The sequence below is a fragment of the Eretmochelys imbricata genome, chromosome 1, assembly GCF_965152235.1.
Source record: "Eretmochelys imbricata isolate rEreImb1 chromosome 1, rEreImb1.hap1, whole genome shotgun sequence".
In the NCBI taxonomy this organism is placed as follows: Eukaryota; Metazoa; Chordata; order Testudines; family Cheloniidae; genus Eretmochelys; species Eretmochelys imbricata.
Window position 1 is genome coordinate 300,013,894 of NC_135572.1, and position 26,332 is coordinate 300,040,225.

A 26,332-nucleotide genomic window follows, 5' to 3' on the forward strand; every position below is an offset into this window, starting at 1 on the left:
TGGTTCCCCCAGCACTTGCACCAGGAAATTGTCCCCTACCCTTTCCAAAAACTTCCTGGATTGTCTGCGCACCGCTGTATTGGTCTCCCAGCAGATATCAGGGTGATTTGAAGTCTCCCATGAGAACCAGGGCCTGCGATCTAGTAACTTCTGTGAGTTGCCGGAAGAAAGCCTCGTCCACCTCATCCCCCTGGTCTGGTGGTCTATAGCAGACTCCCACCACGACATCACCCTTGTTGCTCACACTTCTAAACTTAATCCAGAGACTCTCAGGTTTTTCTGTAGTTTCATACCGGAGCTCTGACCAGTCATACTGCTCTCTTACATACAGTGCAACTCCCCCACCTTTTCTGCCCTTCCTGTCCTTCCTGAACAGCTAATATCCGTCCATGACAGTACTCCAGTCATGTGAGTTATCCCACCAAGTCTCTGTTATTCCAATCATATCATAATTGCTTGACTTTGCCAGGACTTCCAGTTCTCCCTGCTTGTTTCCCAGGCTTTGTGCATTTGTATATAGGCACTTGAGAAAACCCACTGATCACCCCTCTTTCTCAGTATGAGGCAGGAGCCCTCCCCTCTTATATGCTCCTGCTCGTGCTTCCTCCCCGTATCCCGCTTCCCCACTTACCTCAGGCCTTTGGTCTCCTTCCCCTAGTGAACCTAGTTTAAAGCCCTCCTCACTAGGTTAGCCAGCCTGCTCGCGAAGATGCTCTTCCCTCTCTTCGTTAGGTGGAGCCCATCTCTGCCTAGCATTCCTCCTTCTTGGAACACCATCCCATGGTCAAAGAATCCAAAGCCTTCTCTCCGACACCACCTGCATAGCCATTCATTGACTTCCATGATTCGACTGTCTCTACCCTGGCCTTTTCCTTCCATGGGGAGGATGGACGAGAACACCACTTGCGCCTCAAACTCCTTTATCCTTCTTCCCAGAGCCATGTAGTCTGCAGTGATCCGCTCAAGGTCATTTTTGGCAGTATCATTGGTGCCCACGTGGAGAAGCAGAAAGGGGTAGCGATCCTAGGGCTTGATGAGTCTCGGCAGTCTCTCCGTCACATCGCGAATCTTGGCTTCTGACAAGCAGCAGACTTCTCGGTTTTCCCGGTTGGGGTGGCAGATGACTCAGTCCCCCTAAGGAGAGAGTCCCCAACCACCACCACCCGCCTCCTTCTCTTGGGAGCGGTGGTCATGGAACCCCCAACCCTAGGACAGTTCATCTCATGCCTTCCAACTGGCGGAGTCTCCTGCTCCCTTCCCTCAGACGTATCATCTGGTCCACTCTCCGCATTGGTACCTGTGGAGAGAACATGAAAACGGTTACTTACCTATATCTGCGTTGCTGGTACATGAATGTTTCCCTTTCTTCTTCTGGAGGTCACATGATGCCAAATTTCTTCACCGGCCTCCTGTCCCCGCTGTGTAGCCTGCTCTGAATCTTCAGAACCTTGTGCCCGTAGAAGCATATCCTGATGTCTGTCCAGGAAATCTTCATTTTCTCTTATGCAACGCAGGGTCGATACCTGTTGCTCCAGACCTTGAACCTTCTCTTCCAATATGGAGACCAGTTTGCACTTTGTACAGACAAAGTTGCTTCTCTATTGTGGAAGAAAGACAAACCATAGCACATCCAGTGCAGATAACAACAGCTGAACACCCTCCCATCCATATTACCTTCCTTCTACGAGCTTCCTCAGGAGATGCAGTAACTACTCAGAGAAGCCGGCAAGATGTAAGCCTCAGTGGGCTCTCCCCAGGCGAACTCCCAGGCAAACTCCTGCTGTTAGCTGCTCTGCTGTTCGCCGCTGCTCAGCTGGTTCGCTGCCGACTGGCTTTTTATACAGACAGGCTCACCTGGAACAAAGCACTCCCAGTTCCCGCCCTTTTAAACCAACCAATCAAACTGTCCTCACAACAAACACTCAGATACAACACTCACAACAAACACACACTCAGATACTCACCAACACAGATCCCAGGCAAACTCCTGCTGTTTAAAATGAGTCACAGTTATTGACTAACATGTATCTCTGACCTCTCCTGGTCTCTTGGATTTCTCTCCCCCTCAGGTTATGGACCTCCAGCCATCACCTCTTCCCTAGGATGGAATCAGACTGGGTCTTAGGCTGAAATCTCCTGATGCTAACCATGATTATCTCAGGTTCAATTTAGGGTCAGGCCCTGCAGTTCTGTTCCTATGGGACCAGTGGCTAACACAGTAAACAAGCAGCCATATTAAAGCAAAGTACTATTTATTTAGAGCAAAAACATTTAAGAGAAAACAGATTTTAAAACAATCCATCGGCTGTACACATGTCTAGCTTACCAGGTGGACAAGGTGGGTCTTGAAGAAGAGCTCTGTGTAAGCTCAGAAGCTTCTCTCTCACCAAAAGAATTTGGGCCAATACAAGATATTACCCACCTTGTCTCTGTAATATTCTGGAAACAACATGGCTACAACAGCACTAGGTTACCAGGTGTCTGTCCATCTTCCACATGGAGATTCTGATAGGTCCAAGTATCTGCTAGGGTCTTGGTGGGTTAATCTGTTCCCTTAACCCACAAAACAGTTCACTCCCCTGTTTCAGGAAATCCTTTAAAGTTGTTTAATCTTTTTCATCACCCACCTTCTCGAAGAACAAGTCACTTTTTAACTGTTTATAGTCCTTTGATCTGTTAGTTGCCAGCACTGGCAAATAAGGTTTGCAACTTGTTGGAGGCAGGATGTAGGAAGCATCAAGCTAGTAGCTTTCCACATTTTCTTTCACGTCTGTGCTACAACGTTCTTATTTGCAATCCATTGTGTTGACTTTGTGCTTGTTTTTCCAAGCTAGACCAATACATTCATACAGGAAAGTCTAATAACCCAATATACAGTATCTTCACCTCACTGACCAGTCACATACAGTGTTTATAAAATTCTTACATAGTAGCTGCATGTCTGACAGTCTCTACTTAACTTTTCACTCCTACAGGCACTTTCCCTAACATTTTTCCTTCTTCTCTAATCTTCCTTTCTTTGTTCAGCCTGAGTCAGCCACCAGTTTTCTCTCAATAGACCTTGAATCATCTCCTCTCTTGTTCCTGACAGGAAATATCCCCTCCCTTCCAGCCAGGCTCAACTTGTGTTCTCTTTGCCGCTGCCTCCCCATCTTAGAGTGCAAGCTACAAAGTCCTCTGTGCAGGACTAGCTGTTACTGTGGAGGCAGCAGCCAGTGCTGCAGGGAGAATCATTGCAGAGCACCACCAAGGTCCCTCCTGTTCTCTGCCTGTGACACACAATAGTTTAGTCTCCTAAGGGCTATAATACTTTGGTCTAATTTTGGTTGTTGGGCTTGGTGAAGGGGTGTCTGGGTGGTGTTTAGTACCCTGTGATATACGGTACATCAGACAAGATACGCTGATGATCTCTTAAGGCCTTGAACTCTATGACTTTATGACCATCAAGGGCACAAGATGGTGGAAAACCACTCATCAGAGGGAAGCAGCTGAGCACCAGTTACTCCATTCCCCCATTAGGGAGTTTGAAAGGGTGGCTCCAGTGTGGGAATGCAGAAGCTGGTGAGAAAACAGGGAAAATAATAGGAGCTCTATGATAATTGTGAGGTCTGACTGTTGCCAGGACCCAGTGAGGATTAGATGTGTAACCCTTCTGCCAGGCCAAGCTGATAGCAGCAAGGGCCGGGTTCAGTACACAGGGGTTCCCTCTCATCAAAGCAAATGCAAAAACTGGCTCGAGCCCCCACCCAGTGACCTGGGAAAATCTTACACACCCCCTGGGCGCCTCAAAGAGGCAATACTTCCCCTCTCGCAAGCACAGAATCTCGGTGTAGCAGAGAATCTTAAATAACATGAGGTAAACGACATCAGCATTAAATTGGGGAAACACCACAACTAGTGTTCATTAACCAAACCATGAGCAAAGACCCACCCCAGCAAATTGGGCCACATCCTTTCCCTCGGGTTCTTGAGTCCCAGAACCCAAACATCTCTTGAGTCCAGCAATCCACAAATCACTCAAAGTCCAAAAAGTCCAGCCCCAGAGTTCAAAAGTTCATCTGCAGAGTGTTACTCCCCAGTTTGGCTAAAATGTGCTTGTGGGGGGGGGGGGGGAAGAGGTAAGGGGCACCTTACGTGTCCTGAAGCTGACTGCCCCACAGGGCTCTGCTCTGCTGTCTCACGAACGGCTTATCTCCACCATGACCGGCTCCGCTCTGCACAGCTCGCCGTCTCATGAACAGCTCTGCTCAGCTCACCTCGCCGTCTCACGAACAGCACCACTGTACTCTAGATCTTCCGGCTCCCCACTACTTGACACAGTGCTCAGTGATTTCAGCTCATAGTAGTGGGAGCCTTAGTGCTGGTGCACCCTAAGGCCAAAGTGAATTCAGCACTGTACCTGTAGCAAGACTCTTAATAGACCCCAAATTAGCTCTGACATTCCACAGTAGAGAGACAGAGGTGCAATTGGTGTTTCAGGCCCTCACAAAGGAGGCCCAAACCACCAGGTACTAATACCTGTCTCAAGCCTCTCTCAATTCACAGAGTTTTGGAACCCATGTCCCTTGCCTATCGAGTGCTACTTAGTTGATGGTGAGTCCCTCCATCATAACAAAAGGCCAAGTACAGTTCCAAGCACAGTTCCCATAATCAGGGTAATAACAATTTATTCTTCCCGCCCCAATAACAGAGACACTGGGGATCCCACAACAGCCAAAGTGACCATTTGGGAAGTTATGGCCTCATTCTAGGTGGGGTGGGTGTGCCTATGCAAATGAGATCAGCCCCTGAAGTTCTTTTCCACAACTTGCCGCACCTCACCACCAGATGTCAGGGTGGAGCTCATCCTGACTCTGCTTACATCCTCCCCCCAGCCGAGAATTTGGCATCCCGACAAATCATACTCCCTTTATACCAACTCATTGGTTTCCTCCAAAGGGCCTCAGAAAGCCCACTTTAGCTTCCACAATCCTGTGTGCTAAATGTATTGGCTCCTCACTAGTCAGCCCAGGTGCATCATAAGTTAACCGTTTTACTGGTCTTATCACCCTGTCTCGTCTATTGAGAATCTCTGTTGCCGAGGTAGGGGGAACATCCTCTTGATTGACGGATGGAGAGGCTTCCTTTGAGGGTCCCTTGGCTACTGGCGTAGGCCCCTGCACTCCTAGTTCTAACGCGGGAGGGTCCAAGGTGCCCAGGACATCCTCTACCTGTGTGTCTCCACTGGCCAATAACCTGTGTGTGTCATCACAGGGGGGTCTCATCAGCGGCACAGGGGTGTCAGAAATGGGCCTAAATAATTCCGCCATGGGGTTTAGGGTGGAAGAGGGGGAACTGTCATTTGGTTCAGCTGATCGAGACTGAAATCTTGTCTCCATCCCAGGATACACCAGGTTGTGTCTTCCTCCTCAGACTCACTCTCAGATGTGCAGAATAGGGGTAAGTTAGCTGCAGGGGGCCCACTGTCTGTGTTGGATGGCGGCTTTGGTCTAGCACTTCGGTTCTGCCCGGCTGCCCTGTCGTGGCCCATCTCATAAGGGGTGCTTACCAATTCCCCCACAGGGAGCAAAAGGTTTCTATGCACCGTCTTTATTTGCCCTGGACTGTCTTCAGGTTTGATCTTGTAGACCGGCAGATCTCCCAGCTTTTCCATCACCAGGTAAGGTATTGCCTTCCATCTGTCAGCTATCTTGTGTTTGCCAGCAATACCCAAATTTCGCAGCAGGACTCTGTCCCCCGGCTGGAGCTCCTGTGAACGCACTCTAGCATCATATCGATGTTTGTTGTGGTCTGCGTTCTTCCGAGCCTCAGCGGTAGCTAAGCGATAAGCATCCCGCAGCTTTTCTCTTAGTCGGGATACATATTGCTGATGAGTTTCATAGCTATCTCCATCCTCTGATACACCAAAGCACAAGTCTATGGGTAATCTTGGTTCTCGCCCAAACATCAAGAGATATGGGGGGACTCCTATAGCATCGTTCTTTGTGGCATTGTAGGCATGCACCAGAAATGCCACTTGCTGGCTCCAGGTTGCCTTCTGCTCTGGTCGCAAAGTTCCCAACATATCTAATAGGGTTCGGTTGAACCTCTCTGGCTGAGGATCACCTTGGGGGTGATAAGGCGTTGTCCTAGACGTTTTAATTCCTGTTATCTTCAGCACCTCCTTCAGAAGGTGACTCTCAAAATCCTGCCCCTGATCAGAGTGTATCTGAGCCGGGAATCCATAGACTGAGAAATATTTGTCCCACAATACTCGAGCGACGGTGGTGGCCCTCTGATCATGTGTGGGATATACCTGTGCATACCGTGTAAAATGGTCAGTCACTACTAGAATGTTCCCAACATTCCTCTTGTCTACCTCTACAGACAAGAAATCAATGCATACCAATTCCAAAGGTTTGTTGCTGGTGATGTTCTTGAGATATGCAGCCCTCGTGGGCAGAGTTTTCCTTTGAACACATCGAGCGCAAGTCTCACATTTCTGGCGAACATCTTCAGCCATTTGGGGCCAATAGAACCTACTACGAATAAGTTCAAGGGTCCTCTCCATCCCTAAATGCCCAAAGTCATCATGCAGGGCCCTCATGGCAAGGGCTCTGTACTTTTTTGGCAGTACTAGTTGTGCTCGTTGCTTTTGTAAAGAGTCGGTGGTCATTTGGTGTAGCACTCCCTGAATCAGTTTTAGTTTGGTCCATTCTCCTCCGGGTTAGGTGGGACAACCGTAGCTGGGCTTCGCCCCTCCCTTTTGACAAGTAGTGTATCACGAATGTCATATCTTGCCGCTGGGCTTCTTGCCAGTCAGCCGCATTGAGCATGGGCAAAGGAGATTGGTCCAATGTAATATAGTTCACTGAAGCAGAAGGCATGCATTCAGGGGGCAGGCCCAAAGCTTCTGCAACACATCCCTGAAGGCTCTCACAGGCCTCTGGCTCTCGGGGACTCACACTGCAAATAGCTCTCACTCCATCTGTGGGTATCACAGCAACTTCTGGAGCCTGCGGACGCCTGGACAATGCATCTGCATCTACATTGCTTCTCCCTGATTGGTACTGAATGCTGAACTCATAGCTAGCCAAGGCGGCCACCCATCTCTGCCCTGTAGCATCCAGCTTAGCACTTGTTAACACATAAGTCAGTGGATTGTTGTCTGTCCACACCTGGAACTGAGCACCATACAAGTAGTCTCGAAATTTCTCACTGATGACCCATTTCAAGGCCAAGAATTCCAGCTTGTGGGTGGGATAGCGAGTTTCACTATCAGACAATCCTGAGCTGGCAAAGGCTACAGGTTTATGTTTGCTTTCCACTTCCTGGTACAGGACTGCTCCCAGACCCTCCAAACTGGCATCAGTATGCAGGATAAATGGTTTGCTTGGGTCAGCAAAAACTAGGACTGGAGCATCAGTTAGGCAAGTAATGATTTCTCGAAAAGCCCTTTTACATCTCTCATCCCACCGTGGCCCAAATGGTTCAAAGGGGCCATAGTGTCTCTGCACAGGAGGCTTCTATTTTAGTGAGTGCTTCTATTTTATTAGGATCAGTACTCACACCCTCTTGGGACACGATGTGACCCACATACTTCACTGAGGTTCTGCAGAACTGGCATTTGTCAATTGAAAGCTTCAGACCATAATCCTCCAACCTATCAAGCACTTTAAGAAGTCTTTCTTCATGCTCCTCTAAGGTTCTTCCAAACACAATCAGGTCATCCAAATAAACTAACACTTGAAGTAAATTCATGTCTCCCACAACTTTCTCCATGAGACGTTGAAAGGTGGCAGGTGCTCCAGAAATCCCTTGGGGCATGTGTTCGAACTGATAAAACCCTAATGGGCAGATGAAGGCTGTCTTCTCCTTATCTTCTTCTCCCAGAGGGATCTGGTAGTATCCACTTCGAAGATCCAACACAGAGAACCACTGGCTTCCCAGCAAACAGTCTAAGGCATCTTGCACTCGAGGCATAGTGTACTGGTCGACCACAGTACGGCTGTTTAGGGTGCGGTAGTCAATACACATCCGGATTTTCCCATTCTTTTTACAGACTACCACAATGGGTGAGGCGTATGGGCTGCGGGACTCTGTAATGATGCCATTCGCAGCCAGCTCCTGAAGATGATGTCGCATATTCCATCTCAGAGAGAGCAATCTTCCTAGATCTCTCCCTGAAAGGTTGAGAGTCATGTAATCTGATATTGTGTTCTACTCCTTTTGCACATCCCACATCCCACTCATGCAGTGAGAACACCTTAGATCTTTCACAAAGTTTCTTCCTCAGGCGATCTTTCCACTCCTCGGACACTGGTGAATCTCCAAAGTCAAACTTTGCTGGGTCTATCGTCGGAACTTGACTTTCACACTGGGGTGTTACAATTGACTCGGGCTCAAAGAGGTCTGCTATCTTTTTTGTCCTGGCTTCACAAAAATATCACGACTCGTTTCATTAGCAATCAGTATAGTCACCTCTTCCTGGGCTTCAGCAGGTAGGGTTATGACTCCACTAAGAACCAGCACTCCTTCAGGGAGCCCTCCCTCGGTCGGCTGCTCTACCACTGCTAATGTTCTCTTACTGCCTTTCAGGCAGGTACTCATGACAATCACCTCCTTTTCTGTCATTGCAGGCACCACTAAGGAGACCGGGCCTGCATACCTCAATGCTCCCACCAGCAAATCAGGCATCACTCTTTTTGCGTCCTCAATTTTTCTGTAGGCTGCGGCACAATGTGTGTATCACCAAGGTATTCAGGTATTGGTCCCCTGCTCGCTGTCTGTAGTAATCTGCAAGTACCTTAAAGAGGCTTGAGTTGGTCCCTATTAGCACGGACACATTAGAGACGCCTTTAGGGTCAGGGCATATTAAAGCTGCAGTGTCCACCTCCTGTCTTACCCCAGCGATCTCTTCTGGGAATTCCAGGTGTACAATGACATACCCCTGATACGGTATTCATCCATGCTGAGACCACACAGGCCAAGCCCTGTCAAGGGCTGTATAGGCAGATGAGTAAGCATCTGCTGGTAGAAAGTCTGGAATATGATAGTCACTTGGGATCCCGTGTCAAGCACTACTCTACATTCTGTCCCTTCAACCTTTACCATGACCTCTGCTCGAGGTCCTATCAATCCTGGTGGGATTCAGGTGGCATGGTTCTTCGCAGGGGAGCCTCCAAACCCTGCAGGCCTAGGCGGCTCCCTTCCCAGGCCCTGGGGCCGTTTCCCGACTTTCCCCAGGTGGTCCTCAGCTTTTGGTATACTAGCGGGGGATTCTCTGCATTCTGACACCTGGCAGCAATGTGCCCATCCTGGCCACACCAGTAGCAGAAGAAGGATTGCCCTTTCCCGCATTGCCGGGGTGGGGCAGAGGTTCTAAATGTAGTCTTCTGGACCGTGGTAACGGGGGGTTCCTTGTACCCTGAAGTCTTTGCTGAATTGATAGTATTCTCTAGTTCAGCCATTTTCTGTGTCAGGACCTGCACTCGTTGGGTAAGTTCCTCTTGAGGATTCATCATCAGCGCCTTGGGCGTTCGTATGGATGTTCTGGCAGTTGCCTGGGGTGGCTGAACTCCCAAACCTCACCAGCTGCCTACCTCTCTTCCTCCTCTCCGACCTCTTTTATCAGCCGAGAGTAACCCGGTGGATTGTCTTGGCGTTCCCTTAATTGAAGGTGGAGAAGGATTGGGTTCTGATATTGAATTCCCCTCACAATCTGAGCCAATCTAGTCCGGTCCATTTGCTCAACCGCTATTGCTCCCCTCAAGATGGCTCTCTGTAATAATTTCTCCAACCTCTGTATATAGGCAGAAACTTTCTCTCCCTTTTGTTGCCTGGCATTGAGGAACTTGCAATAAACATCCTCTGAGCCCTCGGTTCTCCCAAAGGCATGATCAAGGGCCTCTAGGCAGTCCTTTACCTTGACCCCAGGGTTACTGAGCTTCAGGGTGCGAATCACATCTAGGGCTGGCCCCCTGAGGCACTCTACTAGTCGCCTTCTCTTTTCAGCATCAGGTACTGCCCACTCCTGCAGCATTTCAGTGGTGTGTTCCAGCCAGGGTTCAAATGCTTCCTCCCCAGGTATTGGGGTGGGACCCCCAGAAAACAATCTCAGTTTACGATATATGGGCTCGACTCAGGGTGGGGTGGCACAACCTTCTCTAATGCTTGCCCCAAAGCCTTCACCCACTCATCAGGTGATGGAGCAGCCTCCTGGGGTGGGACTCCTGGGTCAAGGCCCAACAGACCCGGCATATCAGCCAAGGTCTTCCCCTCTTTCCCCAAAAAGGCTGACATTTTCTTTAAAAAACTCCACTTCAGAGGCAGAGGCTGGTGAGGGCTGGCTCCCAGTAGTTATTACCTTCCACTCACCATCTTCCACTGCATTCTGACACCTGGCAGCAATGTGCCCATCCTGGCCACACCAGTAGCAGAAGAAAGATTGTCCTTTCCCACATTGCCGGGGTGGGGCAGAGGTTCTAAATGTAGTCTTCTGGACTGTGGTAACGGGGGGTTCCTTGTACCCTGAAGTCTTTGCCGAATCGATAGTATTCCACTGATATTGTGCCTGGAACCTGTAGAGGGTCCACAGCCGTCAACAGCTCACACAGAACAGCAAAATTTCCGTCCTCCCTCACAAACATGCGCCCACGCATTTTACACTTACTCAGGCACTCAGTGGATGCCCTTAAGGCAGGCTGTATTGAGCCTTCATCGAACGCCTCCGGCACCCCGGTCACCAGCACACAGTTCCTAGGGTTAATATTCATCCCCCTACACCAATCCTCTAGCAAGTGTAGGGCCATTATACAAACTGTAATTTCTTTTCCAAATATAACAGATCAAAACAACAACCAGATTTTGGGTTTTCGCAATTTAATGACTCACCTAAGATGTGCTTGCGAGGGGTACTGACCCAGTCTTATCCCGGACGAGCCCCCAAAAATGTAACCCTTCTGCCAGACCAAGTTGATAGCAGCAAGGGCCGGGTTCAGTACACAGGGGTTCCCTCTCATCAAAGCAAATGCAAAACTGGCTCGAGCCCCCACCCAGTGACCTGGGAAAATCTTACACGCCCCCTGGGCACCTCAAAGAGGCAATACTTCCCCTCTCGCAAGCACAGAATCTCGGTGTAGCAGAGAATCTTAAATAACATGAGGTAAACGACATCAGCATTAAATTGGGGAAACACCACAACTAGTGTTTGTTAACCAAACCATGAGCAAAGACCCACCCCAGCAAATTGGGCCACATCCTTTCCCTCGGGTTCTTGAGTCCCAGAATCCAAACATCTCTTGAGTCCAGCAATCCACAAATCACTCAAAGTCCAAAAAGTCCAGCCCCAGAGTTCAAAAGTTCATCTGCAGAGTGTTACTCCCCAGTTTGGCTAAAATGTGCCTGTGTGTGGGGGGAAAGAGGTCAGGGGCACCTTACATGTCCTGAAGCTGAGTGCCCCACAGGGCTCTGCTCTGCTCCACCACGACCGGCACCGCTCACCGTCTCACAAATGGCTCTGCTCTGCACAGCTCACCTCACCGTCTCACGAACACGCCCCAAGCCTATCTACGAACAGCACCACTGCACTCTAGATCTTCCGGCTCCCCACTACTTGACACAGTGCTCAGTGATTTCAGCTCATAGTAGTGGGAGCCTTAGTGCTGGTGCACCCTAAGGCCAAAGTGAATTCAGCACTGTACCTGTAGCAAGACTCTTAATAGACCCCAAATTAGCTCTGACATTCCACAGTAGAGAGAGACAGAGGTGCAATTGGTGTTTCAGGCCTTCACAAAAGGGGCCCAAACCACCAGGTACTAATACCTGTCTCAAGCCTCTCTCAATTCAGAGTTTTGGAACCCATGTCCCTTGCCTATCGAGTGCTACTTAGTTGATGGTGAGTCCCTCCATCATAACAAAAGGCCAAGTACAGTTCCAAGCACAGTTCCCATAATCAGGGTAATAACAATTTATTCTTCCCGCCCCAATAACAGAGACACTGGGGATCCCACAACAGCCAAAGTGACCATTTGGGCAGTTATGGCCTTATTCTAGGCGGGGTGGGTGTGCCTATGCAAATGAGATCAGCCCCTGAAGTTCTTTTCCACAACTTGCCGCACCTCACCACCAGATGTCATAGAATCATAGAATATCAGGGTTGGAAGGGACCCCAGAAGGTCATCTAGTCCAACCCCCTGCTTGAAGCAGGACCAATTCCCAGTTAAATCATCCCAGCCAGGGCTTTGTCAAGCCTGACCTTAAAAACTTCTAAGGAAGGAGATTCTACCACCTCCCTAGGTAACGCATTCCAGTGTTTCACCACCCTCTTAGTGAAAAAGTTTTTCCTAATATCCAATCTAAACCTCCCCCACTGCAACTTGAGACCATTACTCCTCGTTCTGTCATCTGCTACCATTGAGAACAGTCTAGAGCCATCCTCTTTGGAACCCCCTTTCAGGTAGTTGAAAGCAGCTATCAAATCCCCCCTCATTCTTCTCTTCTGCAGGCTAAACAATCCCAGCTCCCTCAGCCTCTCCTCATAAGTCATGTGTTCTAGACCCCTAATCATTTTTGTTGCCCTTTGCTGGACTCTCTCCAATTTATCCACATCCTTGTAGTGTGGAGCCCAAAACTGGACACAGTACTCCAGATGAGGCCTCACCAATGTCGAATAGAGGGGAACGATCACGTCCCTCGATCTGCTCGCTATGCCCCTACTTATACATCCCAAAATGCCATTGGCCTTCTTGTCAGGGTGGAGCTCATCCTGACTCTGCTTACAGCTGTTTCTTTCTTAGGTATTTTATCTGCTTCTGTGACCATGTTGTCCCGTTACCCTTTCTGACCTAAAATCCTGAACTCACACAAAATCACTTTGTCCAGGGGGTGATTTGGTGGAAAAAATAATTGCAAGATAGGAATTTCTAAGCTACAGGTTTTACAAAGCAATAGCATTTTCATTATTAAAACCAAGAAGACTAGGAAGATGTCTTGGGTTCTAAAATATTCAGGGGTGGTGTATCACAACAGCAACCTGGAGAGGAAAACATTGAGAGTGCCATCAAGAAATGGTGTTGTGAAGATGCAGTTTCTTTTTTTCGCTCTGAAGGAGAAAATACAGAAATACTAAAAGCTGTCTCTTACTCATTTTACTCATCTGATGAAGTGAGCTGTAGCTCACGAAAGCTCATGCTCAAATAAATTGGTTAGTCTCTAAGGTGCCACAAGTACTCCTTTTCTTCTTTCATCTAAATATGTTGTTTGATATTTTGGAGATTTCTTTTTCTCTTGGGGTTTTATTCTCACTTGCTCCACCATTGAAGAATGTAACAATTATAGATGTGCTAATATAGATCTAGTCAGCACACTTCAAATTCACACTCTTTTTTCATCTATTTACAAGCTTATGCTCAAATGAATTGGTTAGTCTCTAAGGTGCCACAAGTACTCCTTTTCTTTTTGCGAATACAGACTAACACAACTGCTACTCTGAAACTATTTACAAGGTTCTGTTTCTATCTATGCTTTATGCAAATGAAAGTATATGTGTACAGTGTAGGATTTTCAAAAGCTTTCAGCATTGTCCTAACTGTTCCCATTGCAACTGATAGTAAAAGAAACCTGAAAAAGAGCTCTGGGTAAGCTCAAAAGCTTGTCTCTCTCTCGCCAGCAGAAATTGATCCAATAAAAGATGTTACCCACCTTGTCTCTGTAAAAGGAACAGTTATTGACCTTACAGTTACTGTGGTTCTTCAGTATGTGTTGTCCAAAAGTATTGCAATGATGGGTGCATTTGTACCCTGTGCACTCGAGTTTGGATACTTTTTGGCCATCAGTTTCATTTGGGGATTAAACTTGTGCCCAGATGAGGGCAAAAGGCTGGGTTGACCCCTTGTATTTCTCAGTTTCTTCACCAATAAAGAATCCAGCTATTATAAGATTCCACAGTAACGGGAAAGGAAGGAAGAGGCGGGGGAATAGAATATATATGAAGAACACGTTTCAAAGAACTATAATTACTGTAAGGAAAGTAAACATTTATTATTTCAGTGCTTGTTCATATATATTCCATTGATGGTGACTCTGAAGCAGTGACCTAATATGATGGAGGTGGGTGCTAATGGGGTCTAACTAATTACAAAACAAGCAACAGAGTGAGGTGTTGTAAATGCATGAATAGAACTTCAATTAGCTGCCCTATAGCTTTCTGCTATGGGGATCCTTCTCAAAGAAGCCACTGAGGCTGCCTGAGCCTAGTTGAATGGACTGTGACTCTTACCAGTGGGTCTGCATCAGTTAGTTCATAGCATAGTTTGAGCTGAAATGTTTTGACTCTTCATCCTATCTACATAAAATATAAATAATCTAAGTGATTCCCTAAATGGTTAAGATAGAATTACAGTGCCCTAAGCACATCTAAAGTGTGTTATTTAGTTTCCCCTTTGTGGGATTGTGGCTTGGAAAAGAAAATCAGGAGGTGAATTACTCCATTCAGATGGAAATCAGAGAATATTTTGGGCAGAAACTAGAGTTGAGGTCTCAAGAGATCCAGAATCTCTCCTACCTTCCTTGCAGATATTACTGCTACCAAAAGGCTGCTTTGATGACTAGTTGAAAAAGGGAACATGTAGCTGGAAGCTCAAAGGATGGCCCCATCAGTCCTGACACTATGGTGGTTAGCTCCCAAGAGGGGTGGGGTTTGTCTGATTGGGAGTAAACTATGTGTCACGGGCTGGCTCTTTGAGGGGAGTCATGGACCAGCCTACATGTGACAGGCTGTAAAGGAGAACCAGTCAACTCAGACCCCACATAGAAATAATTAAATCCCTAGATGCGTGGTTGGCAGCTTATTAGCTAATGAGCCTGAATGATAAAGGGTTACCAGGGCTCAGCTGAGGTGGTTCCTAAAGACAAGAGGCTTCTGAGGGTAAGAGCTGCCAAGAGAGCTCACCAAAGCAAGAAGCCCACAAGGGTAGAGGATGCTCCTGAGAAGAGGAGCTCCCAGGACAGCTAAGAGGGAGAGCTCACTAGAGCAATGGGCCTAGAAGGTGAGATCTGAGTGATAGGTAATTCCCAAACTGGCTGGAAGCGCAGCCTGTCAGGAACTAGATGCTGCCCTGAGAGGAGCTGCAGTTTATAGATCTCTGCAGATCCCTGGCTCCAGGGAAGGATGGATTCTCCTCTTCCAGTGGCAAGAGTCCTGACTCCCTGAAAGGGACCCAAGCTGATAGAACCTTAGTGGTAATGGGCCTGGATGGAGGAGAGCATGCACTTAGGAGAAATCCATAAACTAAGAATGACTCTGTCGCCTAACTAAGACACTGAGGTGAAGGTTTGCTTGTATTTTCATTGGGCCTTTGATTAAAGGGCATTGTTCCCTACATAAAGCCTCATTTAACTTATTGATGACACATTTTGGGAAACTGAGGCAGGGGGCACCACAACACTACACTTGGCCAGAAGAGGGTGCTATAGGCCAGGTACATTGTGACACTGTGATAAGGCCCTTAGAAATCTATCAACTGGAATGAGAGAAAACTGAGTACCTCTGAATCAGAGGGTGATTAGCTGAAATGGCTACTAAGTGGACACATGACCAGTCATGTTGTTGTTGTTTGTTTTAAGACAATAGGTATTCCAGTATGCCAGGAATGTGAGTCTCTAATGGATGTAGCTGGCATTAGTTGGCCCAGATAGTGTACCTTTTCCATTTGGCAGAGTAGGTAGATCTGGTAGAGTCCTTTTTGTTATTTTGGATAAGCAGCTTCTCTCCACCTCTGATTGCCTGCCCAGCTGGATGGAGCATCTGGACCTCACTCTAGGATATTACATCCAGCTGAGGAGGCAACTGGATTAGAGACTGAATATGAGACATTCATTAGATCCAAGAACCAAAACTGTCACGGACAGGCTGGTGGCAGCATATTCATTTTGGCTGAATCCTGTCTGTGTTGTCTGACTATGTTTGGGATTAGAGGAACTGGAGGATAATCATGCATTAGACCAGAGGATCAATAATAGAACTGGTCACAAATTTTCCAACAATACAGGGTTTTATCAGAAAACACCAATTTGTTGAAACTGATAAATTTCCTGGAAACATCACCCTTTCAGTGATCCACAGGCAGGATTCTGTCATAAATGTGCCTGATAGCCTGCTGGCTCACCTGGCAGGCTGCTGGGATCCAGGACCTCCAAGATCTGTGGCTCTGGGACAGTCCTACCTTCTGGACTGCCTGAGGGCTAGGGATCCCAAGCCTTCCAGGCTCCCTAGTACAGAGTCTGGGAGCTCCAGTTCTGACCAGGGCTTAGCTTCCAGCTCCAACACAGGGAATCTGGAAGCCATGAGAACCCTGTATCAAGCAATGACAAAGTGTACCGACATCAGCCCAATTCATAAGCATCTGTTGCTTTAGCATCTGTGCTATTTACAAACACAGCATACAGTCAACACACACTGAACACTGGAAAACAATCATGTAATGATCACATAGTATATATTGCAACACACATGATGGTTTCCTATATCCACCTTCCTGGAAAATAGACCCAAAATGTCTATTTTTGACAAAACACATGGGAGTATCCTATTGTTAGCTGACCTTAGTTACACGGCACACTGTATCTACTCAGAATTACCATTTCAACCAGGTTAAGCAAGAAAATACATGACAACACATTCGTGAACAGTACCTTGTCTATGTGTTTCCTTTCTTTAACTCTGTTTCTTTCAAGAACTATGATATATTAACAATTTAAACAGGCGCTGCTGTTTAACATGCATGAGCTATGTATTAAAATTGATCCAATCAAAATTTCTGCATTAAACTCTTATTTTGCCAGTAGAGCTTTTTTTTGAAAGAGCACAAAACAAATTAAAACTTATGGCAAAGGCAGACATGCATAGCTGAGTTGGCAGTTCTAACAGTGTGGGCAGTCTTTGAGCTAAGGCCACACTTTGTTCATATTGTGGTGTAAAATATTAGCTTACTCTGCTCCAGTGTCCTAGCATTATGGTCTGACAATGGCAAGCTGAACCAAAGAGATGAAAGAAGACAAAACGTGAAAAAGAAAGATTTACTTATTATGTTATCCTTTCAGAGTTGCCTCTTTGTATTGCAGCTTATGAGATGGTGCTGCTCTGGCTCATTGATCTCGCAGTGAGCTCAAGACATTAGGGAAGCACCATCCCGCAAATAGGAATGCACAGTGGCCCTCAAAAGAATAACCTCAATGCACTGATGGAAGTTGGCCCTGTGCAAGTTGGTCTTGTGCAATGCACCTAGAACTACTGAAACAGTGCTGAGAATAAGAGAGCTGATACCAATCATGCTTCCACGGGAACACCATTATGACCACAGATAAACTACACATTAAGAGAATTCCTAAGGGTTATTTTGAAACTTTGAAACTCATAGCCCTAACTTAACATGGGTATCAATGGCTTGATGTATCACTCAATACCAAAGGGCTTTGACAGAGACCAGTGATTAGAGAAATAACTCCAGAAATTATATAACCAACTGGGAACCAGGCTAAACAGATAGAGGATACAGAGGTCTGCTCAAAATTACACTGAAGTCCCTAGGACAGATGAAGTGCTGCATCCAGACACAAGCAAGCAGGTCTCTGGGGGAACTTGTTTGCTGACCATACTCAGAAGGGAGTGAAAGTGGAACATTCTAAAGGGCACTAAAGCACTGGTGACTGGTCTGTGCGTGAGACACAACTTGGGTGTCTCAAAGGGCTGAAATACTTGGAAAAGGAGAGGAGTCACCACCTATTTCATATAGAAGCACAAGGCCAAAGAGGTAGAATCCAGTCAACGTAGAATCTCTAGATACCTTAATGCTGTTTCTCTTCAGCCAAGAGGCGCTCATTCTGGGGGGGTTTGCAGCAGGTCAGTTTCCATTGTTGAAGACAAATTGAAGTCCTAGAGTCAGGGATGGTGTAATCTGTTGTTTACACTAAGTATACACTCTTACCTCTGCTTTCCTGTTGTTCTTGTGCTGAGACAGAGCCAATCCTACACAGGCACGTCTGGAAACACCAGCTCAGTGACCCCGAGTTGCCATCAGGAACAGCTGCCTCTGCTGCTGTTTTCCAGGTCTGAAGCCACACAATGTTGAGAAGTGCGGAATCATTCAGACACGCTCAATCAATGATAACGAATAAGGATGACTGTATTGGAGCTTTAGAAAAGGCTCTCAAGCTCAATGTATAAACCAGCCAACAAAGGCCTAGCTTTATCTAGGCATTCAGTTAGTAGGGAATCTCCATCCCCTTCTGAAAGCAGCCTCTCTGGTTACAATTATAACTTCTGACAGTGACCTATTTTTTCAGCTTACTTTTTAAAGTGGCAAAAAAACCTTCTCAGAATTCAGACCTCAAATTTATTGGTAACTACAGTAAAGTTTTATAAGCAATTATTCAGCTTTAGAATAAACAACATGCAAGCTAAAGTCAGATTGGACCATTCTTAAATGTATTCATGTATTTTAATTTTTAATTCCAACAGTTTACCTACTGGTACTTTCACTACAACAGTGTGATATTTCTTTATTTAAACACAGTAAACTTTGAAAACTATTGTTCAGAGTGCTTGTAAATGATAATTTGTCTTGCTCAGGGGTCGGTGGGCTTGAAAAGCAGAGATACTGAAAATGATGTGCAACCTTTTAAGCACCATTTCTAAAATTAAGTAGGAACTTCAATTTTTTTTCAAATTGCATTTGTTGTTATGGTAATACTTATACAGCTCTTTTCAACCACTGACTTAAAAGGAGGCAAACCTCATTATCCTCAATGGGAAACTGAGGCCCAGGGCAGTGAAGAGGCTTACCCAAGAAAATCCAGCAATCCCATGGCATGGCTGGGAATAGAGTACATGTCTCCTGAGTGCTTGCCACCATGCTATGCTGACTTTTCTTTACTAGCCTGAGTTCATACATTATTTCATATTTACCTACAAAATGACAGATAAACACTCTGGCCCAGAGTTCTAAATCACTTCAGTGAAGAATGAAATATGTCAGTCAGGCTGCTTTTTGCATTTAACAAGCAACCTGCTGCAGGAGCAAGCATTTTGCTCGAGGCATTTTTTTCCAAGCCCATAGGGATAATAAAACAAGAACTCTCATAACTATAGTAATGTATATACAAGACAATATACTTGGTAGACTCTTTTCTACAGTAACTAAAACTCATTTGTTTCCAGCAAATAATAAATGTATGACAAAGACAACAGTATAATGTTTCAATGAATAATAAAATTCGTATTAAAAATAAGTTATACCAACAATAAGATAAAACTCCATTAATGAATGTGCTGAAAAGAATGATAACATACACCAAACAACAATATTATGCTTAAAAGTGATAAGATCAAGGTCAGATCCTGCAAATGCTTACTCACATACGTTATTCCTTTAGAGTTCAGCAGGATGCCTTGCATATGGATCACATGCATGAGAAAAAGCTTGCAGAATCTGGCCCTTACATTACTGTGCGTTATTAAGCTAAAGAAATTGGTGTTTGCATTCAGATATACTCTGAACACTGATAATTGCATTCAGATATACTCCGAACTAACAATCAAGTTAAAAATAGCAACCACAGAGAGTAATAATGAATCCTGTGACCTAGTATGCCAAGCAAGCTGATTATCAGTGGTGTGGACTCACTGGGGAAGTAAAATTGATCAGTGAAGAAATCTGTAAAGATCTTATATTGGTTAAAGAGGCCCAAATATTCTTTGGGAATATCAACTATGATCATCGTGGGAGGGGAAGAAAGAGAGACGAGAAGAGACAAATTGTAGTGTAGAGCGCATCAGAAATTTCCCAGATGAATATTTTCCTTTTGAAAAATGCTGATTTGTCTAAAGTGAAACATTTCACAGAAAGATCTAGCTGTCAAATGGACCATTATGCAAAAAACAAACAACAAAAAAACCAGAGCATTTTGATTTTTCATTTTGAAATGTCTTCTCATTTTAATTTTTTTTTCAATGTATGTAACATGACATAACATAGTAAATAAAAAAGTCTGAATCAGAATGAAAATTTCAATCAATAGACACTTTTTGATGATGAACTTCATTTCATGGGAAATTTTGGGTGTCTTGTTGTTGTTGTTGTTGTTTTGGTTTCATTATTGTTTCAGGGTGGAAATTTCCTTGAAACAGAAAGTCAGGTTTCTGCCCAGCTCTATGATCCAGAGAAGGGGATAAGGCTTCTGAGATGTTTATAACCCAATAGAAATTAAGAAAGTAGCACAATTTATTTATATTTGTGTTGCTTTTTCATAAGAAAAAGATCAAATTGACCTTGACAGGAACTGTGCATTAAAAATACTAACCCTGTGCATCGTGCTCCTGGTAGGGAAAAAAAAATCACTAGTTTCTCCAGTACCATTTTTATTTTGTTTTACTGCATTTCATCATGGAGTGTTTAAAGGAGAGGCTTTTATGTTGCAAGGAAAGGCACTGGTTTATAGCTTACTTTTACTGCTATTAAGATCTAATCTATCACTCTTCAGTGGATTGCGTTTGACAAGCAGCTTCTTAAACTTGAACTTTGTCAGTTGGTGACAGATAACTCTGCCTGTTTGTGCAATTTCCTCTTTTGCAGAGGCTTCACTATGAATTGTCTCATTATTAATCACCAACTTTAGATATAATTTATTATACTATATAGGCTTGGGAAAAAAAGAGCCACAGGAGGGGAAAAAACCCTGTAGCATCACCTTGAACAGGTGGTGAACGTTATTAGCTGAAAAGAAGCCATGGAGAAACAACAGCTTGTTGGAGACAAAAATATGCAGAAAATCAAACACCCGCTATTCACTACATGAGATCATATTTTTCTATTTGCTGATTCCTGCCACTGTAAAATTTACAAAGGTACTGCATGCCCTGGGTTAGATTACTTCAGGGAAAACAAACGAGCATGCCTGAAAGCACTGCATCTGTGGGGACTCTGTCTGGATCAGCATTGCGAAAGGAATGATGACTTCTTCCATGATTTTTTTTAGTAGTGAATTTAGGGCTCAGTGGGGTCAGATGTATGGGGGCCATAGGGGCTGTGGCATTCTCTCTTTAGAGCCAGTGCCATGAGCATCCTTAGCAATCCTGCAGCAACTTTTACACAGAGTGGATAGAGAATCAGAACGTGGAAGCATCTGTGTATGCTTTTCCACCTCACCCTACCAATGTGCTTCAACCTTGCCATGGAAGGACAGCTCTACTAGTAAAAGAACAGAGTACTTCAGCGTCCATGCCGATTCAGTCTTTGGTTCCTTTGCTGAGAGAATCATCAATGATCCTAACTGTGAACTGTGATTGTATTCTCTCACCTCCTTCACTTTGCAAAGCAAAAAACCCCCCAAAAAACAACAATCCACCCTGGGGCAGGTTCTCAGTTGCTCTGCACCTTTTACACATGTGCAAACGGCATGAAAAACACTACAATACTGGTGGGGTAGAATTCTGTATCCATTGTGTGTTAGTGCAAATAAATACAAAAGGTAGAAAGCAGTGGAGAGTCAGTCTCAACTGTCACAGTAGTAGGAGCAGCATAACTATTTGGCTTGAAACAATTGTTGCATCACTGGTTTTCCTTTAAATGGAAATTGATTTGAGGTCTTAGGCGATTCTGTCAAAGATGTCCTTTATACACTCCTACTTTCAAAAAGGACATAGTACTGCTACAGAAATCTCACTGTATTATCCTGGCAGATTACCTCTTTATCATGTTCACAAAGCCTAATCTCATTACAGTGATCACATGTTTCCCAGTAGCCAAAAAGGCAAACTGAGTTTATGTGAAATTAAATGAGAATATCTCCAAAGATGTCTCCAAAGTCATATCTTCAGGGAGGTTAAGCACTGGAATAAATTGCCTAGGGAGGTTGTGGCATTTCCATCATCGGAGATTTTAAAGAACAGGTTAGACAAACACCTGTCAGGAATGGTCTAGATAATACTTAGTCCTGCCATGAGTGCAGGGTACTGGACTAGATGACCTCTTGAGGTCCCTTCCAGTCCTATGATTCTATCATTCTAAGATCAGTTTTTGCAAAGGCCTCTGTTAGATGACAGAGAAGCACGTGTCACACCCTTGCACAACTGCTTTACTTTATAGTTTCTTTCTTGCTGTGGCCCTGTGGAGGTTTAGCTTGGAGCTTTATTATTTTTTCTGCTGATGCTGTCAGAGTACCAGAGCTACTACAGCTAGAGGCAGCTGGGACAGGGTGAGAGCATCAGGAAGAACATCTGTTAGGTTGGGCACTTGCTCTACAGCCTGCTCCATGGACAAAGATGAGAGGGAGGCAAACCCTGATCCTGGTATAGTGAGCTGGATGGAACCACTGATGCTGATCTTCACAGGAATTTCCTGTCCCAAGGCCACCTTCTCTGGGTTTTCCACAGGGATAATCTGGGCCAGTATGTGATTGTGTTAGAAGAAGCACCCAGATAATGACTGTTTAGTGGCCTATCTCAAATGAGTAGACTGTCGACTCTTGGTGCAGATCACACTGGACTGATGTCCGTATGACAAACAAACGAAACTTCCACCACACACGCCACTGTAGCTGACATCCCAGCTGCCAGTCCTAGCCAAGTGCCCCTGGGCTGCATTGGCATTGGAACCCCATCAGATGTGGTGTCTCCAGAGCAGGTGGAGCCAGACTGGTGGGGTAGCATAGGCACACTTACACTGCTTCTGTCTATGCTGTGCCTGCTTTAGGAATAAATGTAAAATATATGCCAGGGAGAAGAGCTGAGTGCTTTTTACATTTTAATTAAAGAAAATTTAATTTTTTCATACCAGTCCATTGTGCGGCATGAGTTTACTTTCCAGCTGATATGTGGAATAGTTCCACATAATATGGTATCATTCTGAGGCAAATTTAATGAAGCAGACTTTTTTATTCTATGAGCAGAACATTAGAAAATTGTTCACAGCGCCCATAAAGCAGCTGGCAAACCCGCTGGCTGATCTCCCACCTTTTTTTTTTCCTGCTGGCCCGATTCATCTTAATAAACTAAATAAATAGAAAAAGACAATATCCACAAACATTACATTGAAAAGGTATTACATCAGGTACAGCCTTGCTTCATATTTTAAATGCTGGCTCCAGCACAGGGAACAGACATTAAGATCAGCCATCATGCAAAATATAGACAAGTACATTGTTATAGCTTCATTATAATGGTAAATATTTCCATAGGGGAATTACGGATACAGAACCTGCTTTGTCACTGCCCTATACCATTTGTCCCTGGGGGTAACTCTATTGACTTGAATGAAGTTACATCAGTGCAAAGCTGGTCTGATGTGGTGATGAATCAGACCAATTGCAAACCCATTATTATTATTATAAAGGTGAAAAGACCACAGGTCCTCATTCTGCAACTTATTATGTGTGGGCCCAAGTTTGAAGAAATTCTTACTTCATATGGCCAACACATATCACATCTGGCTGTTGGCTGGGATTTTCAAAGGAAAATAAAGGCATTGGACAGCCAGTTCTCCTTGATTTGGGCACCTAATTCCTTCAGACCCTTTTGAAAATTCCAGGTGCAGTGTATAACTGACACCCAGTGGCATGGAAATGTGAGAAATAGCGAGATTAATTGATAGTGTTTATCAACAATGCCAAAGAATTCCCTTTAAATTTTTAAAATATGTCTGATGTGAACTGTAACTTTCAGGGTGACATAATGAATTTCAGTGCAGTTTTTTTAAGCTACAGCAATTTCAGTGAAGTGCAATACAGTGTTCTGGTGGCAATGACCTGAGGAGCATCCTGAGGTTTACAAAGAGTACAGTGTGACATGACATTTTGATACAAAACTAAAATCTGAAGAGCATCACATGCATATGCAAGTTGGGTGACCTTTTTTCAGCTGAGATACTGGCTTTCTGAAGAGCGAATAAGACTGAAGAATATAAGGCCCTTCACAGTCTAACTTCTGTTTAGACTCAGCACACATGGTCTGCCAGTAATCATGTATGGGAAAATGATTCAGTCTTTCCACAATAGAGCAGAAGCCTTGGCTTTGACATTTGCAGCTTAGTTCTGAATATGCTAGTTTCTGGGTCATATTCCACTAGTAAGAGGGGATCCAAACTCAGTGGAAAGCAGCCAGGTAGGTGGAAGAGCACAGAAAGGGGAGAACAGAGGCTCTGTGGATACCTCCCTCGGATACCTGATATAACACTCTCTGTGGGGTGATAGAAAGGAAAGAAACGGATGCAGCTTCTTCTCTCCACAAGCACAAGGACCTCTCATAGTAAAAAAATATACTGGTAGTATTACTTCCTGCTGTAAAGTTTAGCTTTTCACCTTCTGTTCTCTAAAAGCAACTCCTGCCTCCCTGTAGGACCATTCATACAATTTTGGATCTAGCTTTGCTGGCCCTTCTTCTGTCTGAATCATTAGGAAAATACTCAATGAATTGAAACTCTTAGGGGCAGATCTTTGATCCTTGCTCTTGCTGTGCAAATAAACCAGAAATCAGTTACGTTTGCATTGTTCCAGCTCCTGTGCCATGCTCTAATTCTCACCATAACAGTGTATTGACATGTCTGAAAGACAGGAAGCATGTCCAAAGTGACACTGTACTCCCATAATGCCTGGTTTCATATAGCCCTCTTAAGGCTGTACCAGGCCAGAATATTTAAGAGCAGCCAGAGGCTCTACATGCCACCAGCCTAAGGACTGTCTCCCTCACTCCTTTTGGACACAGCTATAAATCAGAGCCTTGGAGATTCCAGACCCACTATGTGTGGTTTTCCTACATATGAGAGCATCAGGCTGTTCTTGTAAACTCAATCCTGAAATTCTAGTTTAGTCAAGACATCCACTGAAGTCAATGTGAGTTTTGTCCATATAAAGGCTGGCTGACAAAGCTTGGTCTCACTGAAGTCAGTGGCACAAATTCTGTCAATTTCAGTAGGACCAAAGTTTGGCCTAGTAAGGATTCCAGGAGAGGACCTCAAATCATCTTCCTTTGTAAGCATTAAAACCGCTAGATGTGTTTCAATACATTGAAGTTGTTGTGACACTGGCAGACTAGGTGCCAAGGCTTTAGACCCTAGCTGAACACTGACAAATTCATTGTTGGAAACCAGTCTGATACACCTGTGTGTTAGTATGGTTACGTTGGGTATTGGACTTATAACAATGTGTTTAGTTTTAGATTTTATGAAATACTTGTAAGTTGCTGCATGCATTAACCTCACTTATAATTTCTTTATCACAAGCTATTAGGTAATATTTAAGTTTTTGCTTTGTAATTGTAAAAAATGTTTGTTCTGAAACTATGAACCCACTCAGTAGGGATCATCTCCTGCCCATCAAAGTGGCCGATCAAAACTAAATGGACTGTTGCGGGACATCACAATACAAATACTTTGTTAATTGCCCCCTCATAGCCAGGAAGAGGCTACATGCAAAAGGGCTTATCCCATCAGCTTGAATTCAAGAAGAAGGCAATAAAAATAGCTGACAAGAAAATGTTGCGTCTCTTTTTCTGTTTGGACCCTCAGAGGGCCAGAGCTATGAAACAGAAGCAGAGATCCACAAGGTCAATCTGGGTTTGCCCTCAAAGATATCCAAAGCAGACAGATTACTACAGCTCTGACATTTTGAAGCCATAGACTGTAACTCACGTTTGCCTACTTTAACCTTGTAATAACTCTCTCATTTATTTTCTTAGTTAATAAATCCTTAGCTAGTTTACTATAGGATTGGCTACAAGTACTATCATTGGTGTGAGATCTAAAGGACAAATTGACCAGGGGTAAGTGACTGGTTTCTTGGGACTAGAAGCAACCTGAATATTTTATGATCTTTGGTATATAGCAACCAACTAGCACAAAGTCCACCTTGCCTGTGTGGCAAAGTAGACTGTAATGCCCACGGGGAATGTCTGAGACTCCATGGTAAGACTATTATAGTGCTTTAGGAGTTCACACTTGTTCCAGGGTTGGTGAACCAGATTGGGGTCTCTTCCCTGCTTCTTGACAGTCTGCGCTGAGGTTGGCACTCATGGTCATGACAGGCTAACAATTATAAACAGGCAAATGATGGGATAATCTGACCACCCTGGGTCCCTATTTATGTTTATTTATTCTGTTCAGTTGTTGAAAACTCCACGTTATAACTGTATTTTTTTATTCATATCAGGTGTGTAAATGTTCTCAATTGTTTCTCTGTTCCATTGTCCCCTTGACAATACTTGACCAAACTGGGTGAATGGGCAACAAAATGGCAGATGAAATTCAATGTTGATAAATGTGAAGTAATGCACATTGGAAACATAATCCCAACTATACATATAAAA